Genomic DNA, 12,703 nt, shown 5'->3' on the forward strand with positions numbered 1-12,703 from the left:
GATGGATCAAATTCCATGATATTGCACATCAATGTTGCATAACCTAAATACTTCTTTGGCCTCTTGCTTTCTTTGAAGGTGACACAAGGTGTAGCATGTCCTTATTCTTCTTTCAATTTTCTTCCAATCCAAGATGGTATTTTTCTCATCTCAGGTACAATGAATCTTAGTGGATAAACAAATTCAAGTGCTTCATGAGACTCTTCTAGAGGATCTTGTTCCATAGTTTCATGCTCTTTTGGTTTTTATTTCACACTCTTAGGACCCACCTGCATCTCATCATCAGAGTCCAAGTGTGATCCTTTGGACTTCCAGAAAGAAACATCCTCATAAAAAATGACACCCGTGCTAGTTTCAATTGATCATTGTCCTGGAATATAGATTTTGAATTTTTACTATAACCAACAAAAGTTTCCTTCTTCCCAGAAGGATCCAACTTTGTCTATTTCTCCTTGGGCACACGAATATAAACAAAACAACCAAAAATTCTTAAATTTTCAACATTGGGCTTCTCACCTGTGAAGACTTCTTCAGGAGTCTTATGTTCCAAGATTCAATGTGGACATCTATTCTAGACATAAACAATTGTATTTGAAGCTTCTCCCTAGATAAATATAGGCATCTATTGATCACGAAGCATGGCTTTCACAACTTCCATAATAATTTTTCTTTTTCTTTCAGCAACACCATTTTTTGAGGATTGTACGAGACTATCATGTCCCTCTTAATTCCATCATCCTTGTAGAAAGAAATCAACCCCTTGGATACACATTCTCCTCCATTATTAGATATTAAAGTCTTGATCCTTCTTCCTGTAGAATTTTCAATCTATGCCTTGAATTCTCGAAACTGTTCAAACACTTCATCCGTAGATTTCAAGAAATAAATCCATGTTTTACTTGAGTAATCATCAATGAAAGTGACATAGTAAAAATAACCACCCAAGGATTTATTAGACATAGGTCCACAAACATCAGAATCTATAAGATCCAAGATTCCTTTGGACTTACTATCACTGCTAGTAAATCTTCCTTTGACATTTTCCCCAAGAGCACATCCTTTGCAAACTCCATCATGTTAAATCTTGATTAGGTACACCTTTAAAAAAATCTTTCATTATAGTCAATGCTTTGGAATGAACATGAGTGTACCTTCGATGCCATAGTTCAGAAAGATTAGTGGTGTCGTATATCAAGGCTTGAATTCAACAACCAAGGAGATGTTGTAGGCCTCCTATTCTTACACCAATGGATTTGGCAGATTCAAAGGAGGACTCTTTCTTCCATACTAGAACTTGACCATCATTGAAGGCAATTTGATATCCTTTGTCTTCAAGAGATTAAATGGATAAAAAAATATTCTTCAAACCAGGAACATATAAAATATTATTAATAGAGACATTACCTCCTGATTCCAATTGGAAAGATGATGAACCAATGCCTTTGACATCATACTTTCCATTGTCACCAAGCTCCACCCTTTGAGGTATCTTCTTCTCAACTAATTCAAAGTGTCTCATGACTTCCAATCATGTGCCTAGAGGCACCACTATCCACCAACCAAATTTCATCATGACCTGCAATAGAACCTGTGAAAGTAGAATAAAAAGAACATTCATCATTATCAAAATCTTTCTTCCTAGGCCTCCTCTTGTATGAAGGTTCATTAATATCAGCTGCAAAATCATGTTGCTTCCCTTTCCTTTTTCGATCACCATAGGCTTTAAGGACACCTATTTTGATAGTGACCATATGCTTGGTAAAAAAGCATTGAACAATTGACATGTCCCTTCTTTCTTGAGAGGGAAGATGAGGTCATCATTGTGGAATAGGTGCTCTTCCAGGAGAAGGTCTTGAAGTAGGTCTTCTAGTAGTATTTCTTTGAAATCTTCCAAAATTTCTTCTTCTCTTGCTATTATTTGAGTGGGCTGCAAAAGATTGAGAATATTCACCTAGATTTGAAATCTTACCTTTAGACGATCCTAGATTCTTCTTGGGTGCAAGAAACCCATAATTTATCAAAGGTAAGTGCAGTTTTTGTTGAGAAATCTAGGGCAACTAGATTAGGTGTGATTTCTCTAAATTTGATAACTTCTTGTGATGTTCTTTTACTTTAACTAGATGTACTTATAATTTTCTTCTTATGATTTTGAATATTATGGTCTTATTATCATCAAACAACTACCAAAACATGAATATCAATAGAACAAATGGACACTAAATGTAGACTACTAGCCAGGGCCAAAACCTCTCCTCAAGAGGAAAACCCACAAGAAATTATTCTCTTCTTATAGAATCTTCAAATGACAAATTCCAAGACCCTTATACCCAAGACAGAGACCCCTCCGAGACTAAGAACCTTCCTTCTTAATGAACTTGCCTTCTCAAAGTGAAAACTAGTAAAACATTCTTCAATAGCTTCTAGCAACAAATTTTGGCCCCCCAACAACTGTTACAACTTCGACCCTCCAGTAAGTGTTGCGACTTCGATCCTTCAAAAATTGTTGCAACTTTGCACATATGGGATTGAAAGGCTAATTTTATTCTTCCTTTCGTCGATTAGCTTGCTTATTCCTTCTAGACTAGTATACCATAAAATAAACTTCCTTACTTCATATTTCGGTCCTTGTTTAGAGATCAAAAAAATCAACCTTGTAGCTGCATAAGCCCTAGTTTATTTTCACATGTGTGAGAGATAGAGAGAGTAAAATTTAGAATTTTGTCTTGCCTTCTTCCTTATAGTCCTTCACTTTCCCTTTTTATTCTTTTCTTTGCTTTCTTGAGTGAATGAGTGAGAGAATGTCCAAATGAATTAGAATGGTCTCTTATGTATAGGCTTTCAAGTGGGACGAATAACCCTAATTAGGCTAACTTCTTCATTGCTATGCCAACTTGGTTTTAGAGGGGAATTTTTTACAGTTTTGACTCAAAATAGATTCTTTTTACTTGTTACAAAATTCCCAATAGGGTCTACTACATATGATAATAACTATTTTGACTTCTTGACTCTATGAAAAAACCTAGAAGCACACAATGGATGCTTTGACCTAGAACAATTTAACCTTGAGCATGAAATCCATGCTATAAAATAAAAATAACAATTTTCTTTTTTTCCTTTTACATCAAATACATAAAATCAAGAGTACACAAAACCTAGTTACACATTTCAACACTCCCTCTTAACTAGGGAGGTATTCATAATTCTATATGGTACATGGACATTCTCATACTGAATAATTCTCATAGGAAGAGTTGGATTGGTAAGCCACCTCATAAGCTATATTTTCAGATTACATTAGTGCATCTCATCATATCAACCAACATTGTCATATAACAAGGCCTTGAATAACAACTCTATCTCTCCACTAGATTAGAGCACAATGTTGGGGAGACAATGGTTTATAGACACTTTCATCATTGTCTCTCAAGGCATATAACCCATCTGGATGTTCACAACGAATGTCCTTTTAGGACCATTCCCTTCTTGGATTTACACATCCTCAAGGAACCTCCTCTTCAACTACTCTTTCCTATTGGATTCCCTACCTCATCCTCAAAGAATATCAATAACGGTCTCAAATTATTACACAACCCTCCATTCTTTCTTCATGTTGTGAAGACAAGAATTATGTGTCTCTTTATCCCTCTCAACTAGGGAGGATCTACTCATTCCTTTACATGAAATTAATATACCCAAGCTCCCTCTTAATTAGGGATTTGTTTCCAACAACAACTAACTATTAACTTGTGGAGATCATGGTAATATCAGCTGCTTGCAAGGATCCTCTTTTTGCATCATCATGTCATGAATAAAATTCAATTTCTACATCATGGATCCATCTTCTTCCATAACTTCTTCGTAGGGCTTCAACCATCTTCTTCATCACTTTCCCTCTTTCTTTTCAATGAAACATAGTGTTGAACAAAGTAATGCTAGTCATGTCATCCTTCTTTTCATCAGAAAGTGGCCTTCTTTGTCATCATCTAGCTATCCTTCCTACTGCTACCTCTTCCAAGGCATGTTATTTTCATAATCATCCATCCAAATTTATGTGTACTAGATCTAGATGTAGTTCTACAACTTTTTTCTAGGTATCCCTTTTTCCAATCCAACTAGATGCTTGCTTTAAAAAATCAAAAGTGAACTTCAAAAAATATCATTACCTCTTTATGATGGCCCTTTGTCAAAACATCCTTGCATATTGTATGAATCCATCTCCAAGACATTTACTACCTGTATAAATATGGTGATATAATTTCAACTACTCAGGAAATTTAATCTAAATTAAGAGACACAATTATACTCTACTGCTCTGCGGACATTAATTCACAATCTAGAACAATAGTCTCAGACATGCAATAAGAAATAACACACATGCACAATATATTTTCTTGGCGAACCCAATTGGGAAAAACACCTCAACGTCTATTGTTGATTCAAAAGAATAAAGAAATTATTACAATTGCATGCTCCAACTTTGAGCACAACCTGTAAAGGTAAAAAAGTCATCACTTTGAATGAGTAACTCTGGAAAAAAATTAGCCATTTTATGCCCCTTCCTAGCCTCCTATTTCCTTGCGCAATCCCCAAGGAAATTAGCTCCTAAAATATAGGAATTTCCCCCTATTTGTTTGCGTAATTTCCAAGGAATGATTCTCTTGCTTGCATGCAACAATTGTACACTCAAACTAGTTTACAACTGATGTTACACTGCCTTGGAATCTCTACCATAGTTGGGAAATTCAAATTCCTTGTACGAATGAGCTATTTTGGGTTGATTGGTCAGTTAACTGACATGTCTATGAGTTATATTGATGTCTCACTACACTACTGACCTTCAACCGACTCCAAAAATAGTTAGAGGTCATTTAACTGAACAAAACTTAATATAACTGAATTAAATTGCTAAAAATTAGCAATCACACATGCATAACTAAAATCCAAGTCCTCTAACTCAAATTTACTCAGTTAACTGAGTGAAAAGATCCATGTTACACTAGTTAAGTGCCTCCATGTTGTCCTACTGATGTGGAAATTTAGATTTACTCAATTTGACTAAGGCTAAAGTCAAATTGATCCTTTCTTGCTACATTTTTTCAACACTCCCTCTTAGCAAGAAAGGGATTATCAAACCCCAAGGGTTAGCTCAACTAGTCTAGGACCTGTTGTTAAGTACGTCGCTGATCGAGAGGTCACAGGGTCAATTCTCCTCGACACCCTTAGGGTTAGGCCCTTCTAGTATGGCCAACGAGCTTTAAAAGATTCCCTTCGGTGTTGATCTACCTAGATTTTTCCAAGGGAAAAAAACGAAAGGGATTATCAATCACCCCTATCCATCACTTGTATAATGTACTATAGCACTACCTCTCACTATTGTTGTTGCATTGCAATAAATACAATTGAGAAACATCCAAAAAAAAAATTGAATCAACAATTTTTGCAACCTTCTACTGGGAAAACTATGTTGTTGTTGACTTTGCTACTGAGCCTCTTACTCTGCTGTCAACACTCCTCTGCACTCCTCAATATATGACTAACATTGATCCTCTTATTGAGTATTGTGGGCCCTAGTAGAAAATTAATTATCCACGAGGAGAACACCTCATTGGACTCTGCTCAAACTATGCAACTTTGGGGTTAAGGTTCTACATTGACCCACCTCACTCCTAGAGGTATAGCTACATGCATGGAAAAATTTGATCTACTCATACTATTGTTGTTATTTCTTTGTTGCTGCTTCAGCTTCCATACGTCTATTCCCTTTAAAACTAGACTCCCTCTGAGTCTCGATCCCCCTGTGGGAAATGTATTTGCTCCTCAATCTGCCAATGTCAATGATCACACCTCCTTTTTTTCACTAAACATTGGCTCATTGATATGCCCATTAGCAGCCTTCTAGCTCCATTAAGAAGTCTGCACAAAGGGTCTTCTAGATCTACCTTGAACTATGGCTCCATAACTCTACCTCTTAACATCTCATTAGTTCTTCAATTATCACTATACATGAGGACTTCAATGACTGGTTCTAATGCTATTTTAGGGATCCGATACCATGTAAAAACACAGTGATATAATTACAACTGCTCAAGAAATTTAATCTAAATGAAGAGACACAAATATTTTTTCTAGGGGAATCCAATTGGGAAAAAACCCTCAACATCTATTGCATTGATTCAAAATAATAGAGAAACTATTACAATTTCATGCTTAAACTCTAAGCACAACCTGCAAAGGTAAAACTATCCTCACTCTAAATGAGCAACTATAGCCAAAACTTAGCCACTTTATGCCCCTTCCTAGCCTCCTATTTACTTGCAAAATACCTGAGGAAGTTAGCTCCTAAAAGATATGAATTTCCCCCTATTTTATTGCATAATTCCCAAGGAATGATTCTCCTACTTGCATGCAACAACTATTCATTCAAACTAGTTTACAACTAATGTTACACTGCCTTGGAATCTCCACCACAGTTGGAAATTTGAATTCCTTGCACGCATGAGCTTTTTTGGGTTGATTGATTAGTTAACTAAGAAATTTCTGAGTTAGACTAATGTCTGACTGCACTACCGATCTTCAACTAACTCCAACAATAGTTAGAGGTCAATTAACTAAACACAACTTAATATATCTGAATTAGATTGCTACAAATTAGCAATCACACATGCATAACTAAACTCCAAGTCCTCTAACTTGAGCTTACCCAATTAATTGAGTGATAAGATCCATGTCACACTAGTTAATTGACTCCAAGTTGTCCTGCTGATGTGGAAATTTCATTTACTCATTTTGACTAAGGCTAAAGTCAAATTGAGCCTTTCTTGCTACATTTTTTCAACACTACCAAGGTTCTCCTTCTTCATCATACTTATCAAGGTTTTCATAACTTCTTTATGGAGATGTCATAGCCAATATTTTTAACATCAAACGTTGATTATCCATATTATCTATGTAGTTGTATTTTCCACAAACTCTTCTTTCAACTTCTTCACATATTGTTTTCTTCAACATTTCTATACATTTGTTTTTCTCTGCATAAGAACAATTGTTGCCCACTACCTCATATTATTCATGAGGTCATATAATGTTTATTCTATCATGTCATTATATAGAATAATTTAGGGCATGTCGTATTTATGCCTTCATGTATCATCTATAAGGAATAGTTACTTTTTCTTCAATCATGCTCATGAGATAGAGCATTTCAATCATTATCTTCTGCAAGAAAGTGACGGCACGACTTTGTCTATATATCCAAAAGTCATCAAATCTATACACCTATTCCTTCATGTGGTCATCAAGGATTTACGTAGCATCTTCTCTTTCTCTTGATTGAAGATGAAAATACTTCAATTAAATCGTCATGCTACATTTCCTGTCATCCTACCTTTATTTTTCTAAATTATGGACTCCACAATAGGTGGAATGTAGACCATCTATGTAGCACTTGCTTCTTCCAAGTAGGGGTGAAACTTTTCAACAAAGATTTCGATGAAGGATCTTGATGATCCTTATTTTGTAAATGTTTCTTTCTAATGATGATGTGATGAGCTTCTTTCTTTCTATCTAGTAAGATGACTGCTTCAACCATGCAAACTGCTACTTCTACTATCTTTCTATGCTTCTAATAATGATGCCATCTCAATCATTGCTACAATGCATCCTACCATAATTGTAATGCTTCCTATCATGATTTTTGTCTTGAAAATGAACTTGATGTATGAGAGACCTTTAATAGTAGAGGTCTTTCACTTCTTTCTTCTTTGTTTTCTTCTCTTCTTGTTCTTCTACTTCTTCGGTCACATGGGCTTTATTTTTTTCTTTCATTTTCTTGTTTCCCTTCTTGAGTTTAGGACAATTCCTCTTGTAGTGCCCATATTCATTACATTCATAACATTGAATTTTAGACATGTCAACTTTCTTTTGAAATCTCTTTCGTGGCTCAAACTTTCCTTTTTTCCTTGACATAGCTACAAATTATTGAGACTGCTCATTGGATTCAACACCATTCTTTTATTTTAATATGGTTTCTTCAATCTTACATAATTCCCATAGATCATTGAATGGTGTAGCTTCCTTCTTTGCATAGATGCTTGATACAAAGTTGCCCCATTCATTCGGTAGTGCATTGAGTACACAAGTGGTCATTTATGGATCTGACATTGTTTCTCCTAGATCTTGTAGTTGATATTTAATTTGAGATATCTTCATGAGATATGAAGCTAGCCCTTCTTCCTTTGATAATTTAATTTTGTATAATTTGGTTCTTAAGGATATTATTTCCCCATTTGTGCTTATAGAGTATATCTCTAACAATTTGTCATAGATGTCTTTCAATGTCTTTAATTTTTCTACAAAGGGAATGAGAGAATCCTTGATATATTCAATGAGGATTCTTTGCACCCTTATTTCTTCTTTCATATATTTTGATAATGCTTGAGATTTTTCTTGTGGAGGCTTTGTGATGGAGCCCTTGAGCCCTTGACACAATCAAAAAAAAAATTTCTCTAAGAATCAAATCTATTATTTTCTTCCATGCAAGGTAGTTTGATGTCCCAACAAGTTTATTGTTCTCCTTTCATAAAGTAGTCATTTGATTTGTAGATTGAAACATGAATATAAAGAACTTACTTGAAAAATGAATGTGCCTCCTTGATGATGATATCTTCCACTAGAGTGTGAGATTTAGAATGAGGGAGGGATGATCTTCCTTCTTCAAGATGACAATCCTTCTTCTTCAAGATGAGGAGAGATGTTCTTCTTTCTTCTAAATTCTTGAGGTGTGATATTTTATTAAATATGAGGGAGATCACCTTGATTCCTTTGATGATAATGAAGCACTCTTCTTGATTCCTTTAGATGATGATGTAGAATGTGGGAGGCTTCCCAAGATGCTTCAAATGTGTAAAGTCCTTCTTTCTTTGAAATGGAGGTAGGGTCCTTGAGGTATTCTTTTGTTATTTCAAGAGTTCTTTCTTCAAGATGGTAGGGTCTTTGTGATTGATGTTCTTCCTCTTATATTCGAACCTTATGTATCCTTTTTAAATTGAGTGATCTTCAAGCCGCCTTTTCTTGTTACCTTAGCTCTGATCCCATTTTGAGAAATTTAGGGTGGTTAGATTAGGTGTGATGTCTAAAATTGATAATTGCTTGTGATGTCCTTTTACTTTAACCAAATGTACTTTTAATTTGATTCTTATTATCTTGATTATTATGGTGTTCCTATAATCAAACAACTACCAAAAAATGAAGATCAATAGAAAAATGGGCACTAGATGTAGGCTGCTAGCCAAGGCCAAAACCTCTCCTAGAGAGGAAAACCCACAAGAAATTCTACTCTTCTTATAGAATCTTCAAATGACGAATTCCAAAACCCTTAGACATAAGACAGAGACACCTCCAAGACCAAGTCAGCCTTACTTCTTGATGAGATTACCTTCTCAAAGTCAAAATTAGTCAAACCTTCTTCAATCACTTCTAGCAACAAATTTTGACCCTCCAACAACAGTTGCAACTTCGACCATCTAGTAACTGTTGCAACTTTGTATGTGTGGGATAGAGAGGATATTTTTGCTTCTTCCTTGATTCTCTTAGCTTGCTTATTCCTTCTAGGCAAGTAGACCATAAAATAAATTTCCGTACTTCAAATTTCAGTCCTTCTTGAGAGATCAGAAAAATTCAACCTTGTAGCTGCAGAAACCCTAGCTTCTTTTTACATGTGTGAGAAATAGAGAGAGTAAAATTTAGAATTTTGTCTTTCCTTCTTCCTTCTATACCTTTGCTTACCCTTTTTATTCTTGTCTTTTATTTCTTGAGTGAACAAGTGAGAGAGTTTCCAAATGAAGTCGAATGGTCTCTTAAATATAGGCATTCAAGGAGAACGAATAACCCTAACTAGGCCGACTTGGTTTTGGAGGGGAATTTTTGACACTTTTGACTCAAAATAAATTCTTTTGACTTGTTAGAAAATGCCCAATACAGATATGACAATGACTCTTTTGAATTCTTGACTCTATGAAAACCTAGAAGCACACAATGAGTGCTTTGACATAGAACAATTTAACCTTAAATATGATCCCATGCTATAAAATAACAATAATAATTTTCTTTTTTCCTTTTACGCCAAATATATAAAATCAAGAGTACATAACATATTATGAAGAACAAACCTAGTTATTCAATAGTTTCTCTGCCACATATACTTGATGCAAAAGAATCCCAAGAGTCAAGCAGACCATTGGGTGATACAACTACTAGTTCTTTATTAGGTACATCTTCATCAATAGTTTTGAGTTGATCTCTTAATTGAGAAATTCTTATGAAATGTGATGCCATAGTAATATTCATAATCATCTTAACATCACGAAGTTGATTCCTTAGACTTATAGATTGACTAATATTGTTGATGGTATATAATCCAGTGAGAGCCTCGTACATTTCCTTGGAAGATTTATGATCAACAATATAAGGAAGTCAATTATCTCTAATAGATTCCACAATGATGCTCATAGCCAAGATGTCATCTTCTTGGTACTTGTATTTTCCTGCTTTATCAGTTGGTTCAGTAATTTTTCCTTTCATAATACCCAAGACTTTATGTCTATCAAGAACAAGGCGTTGATGGCCAAAAATGACCTCATCAACATTTAGGGAGACAACCCGATTAGAGACCCAAATCAAACCCTTTTTGTGTTGGTGGTTCTGATTGGTTCTATTGGGTCCAGTTACCCATTCTCCCTCCCTATTGGCTTGTGATGTCTCTAATTTATAATCAACAAGAAGAGGAAATAAAACCTAATCGCTTACTGCATGTTTGCAAGGAAGAAATCCTTAAGCTGAATTGAGGGCTCAACCAAACCACACCTAAGGTTGCTCCTGCATGAGGAGACTTCTAAAACAAATGAGAACTAAATATGAAATTAAATCTAAAGTAATCCTACTTACTATTGCAGAAAAGTAAAGGAAACTAATCTAACTCGATACTTAGGAGATAGCCCCAAATACCAAGTGCAAGAATTCAATTAATATGGATATCTAACATGCATTTTTTGTGATAAATATCAGGCTGTTGAAATAGTTCTAACTATTGATATTATTATTACAAAACATGTTATGTTCATAGATTTAAAATAATGAAAGATTAGCAATTAGAATGCAGAAATAGTTCATACAGTTCAATGACAGTTAAATCTATTTTTAAATGGTAAATTTATGAGTAAATAGTTACTTAGAAATTTGATTAAGCACAAGAGAAAATTACAAATAAATAACATAGCTATAAAACTAGTAAATCAAATAGCTGATCTAGTAGACAATCATTCTCATATCAAGCAAAAGTGCAAAAAATGAAACAATTGGCACAAAACTGCCATTAAAAGAATAAATCTGCATTAATAAATAAAAGTATTTGCATATAAATAATAAACATGATTTCCTTGTTTTGTTTTTAATGATTCTCCAACAGTGCTTTCAAAATCATTAGCTTTGTTGTTGAAGGAAATAGTTGCAATAGTGTGAACTCTATCTCAAAGAAAAGGACTAGATCTTGAAAATAAAATCCACAAGAAACTCGGATCTAAGTATTCCTTTTTGCCTACACCTAAAATTCTCCTCAGAATAGTGCTCAGAATCTAAAAATTACAGAGAAAAAAAAACCTCTTCCTCATTCTCCAAATTGTTACTTATAATTTTACAAAAATAATTTCCAAAAAGGAGAGTTGTTGAAAGAAGTTCAGATACATCAATTTTGGAGTTGTAAATCCTATTTTTCCTTCTCTGTTGGTACAATCCTATTGCTCCAAATCCTTTGATTAATCTCCTCGCAACAATTCCTTGCCAAAATCCATTCCAAAATGAAAATTCAAACCAATAAAAATCAAGAAAAACTCATATTTCTAAATTGTGCAAACAAATTAATGAATTCAAAACTAATTTGATAAATAAATCAAACCAAATTTGTACTTCACATTGCTTCCCATGGAGATAATCTATGGCCAAAATTGATATTCAAAACGAATTTGCAACAAGCCATTTTGGGAAAACTAAAAATTCTCCAAAACAAATTCCCAAATTCGTAGCTCCAACTTATGCCTATTTTTTTGGCATATTAAATGTTCATATTTGCTTTATTTAATGTTTCCATATTGTTCTCCATGATTTTGGATTTCGCATAAATCTTGAGATAAAAATTTCCAAAATTGAATTCCAAACTGACTATTTACTAAATAATGCACAATTTGAACAAAATTTCTAAACAATAATAATGTTTTATTAAAATTTAACTTTTTATTAATTTTAATTAAAAAACAAATAAATAAATAAATAATTCAAAACAAAATAAATAAACTATATAACATAAATAAAAATGAGAGAAGAGCTTGGGCCTGGAGTATGCCCTAAAACTGCTTCTGCTTGGCTAAGAGCTCGTCTTCCTCGGACGTAAGGACACAGGTTAATGGCCCAAGACCCAGAGGCATCTGGCAGGAGTGAAAGCCTGCTCCCTTACGGACCACCAGCGGGTTATTTCAGGTGGCGTGGTTTTCCTTGATAACAGTGATGTGTCAACTGACATTCGCGGATAGCAGCCAGAGATGGCTGTCCTCACTGTTGGTTTGACAAACTGAGTTTGATAGGTTTTTCCACCTTTCGAAAAAAAAAAAAAAAAAATGAGAGAAGAGCTTTAATACGTGTCATAGTTGAATGAAAT

Source organism: Pinus tabuliformis, chromosome 3_1 (assembly GCF_031772625.1).
Source record: "Pinus tabuliformis cultivar Carrire ecotype Pingquan chromosome 3_1, CPIR1, whole genome shotgun sequence".
In the NCBI taxonomy this organism is placed as follows: domain Eukaryota; kingdom Viridiplantae; phylum Streptophyta; class Pinopsida; order Pinales; family Pinaceae; genus Pinus; species Pinus tabuliformis.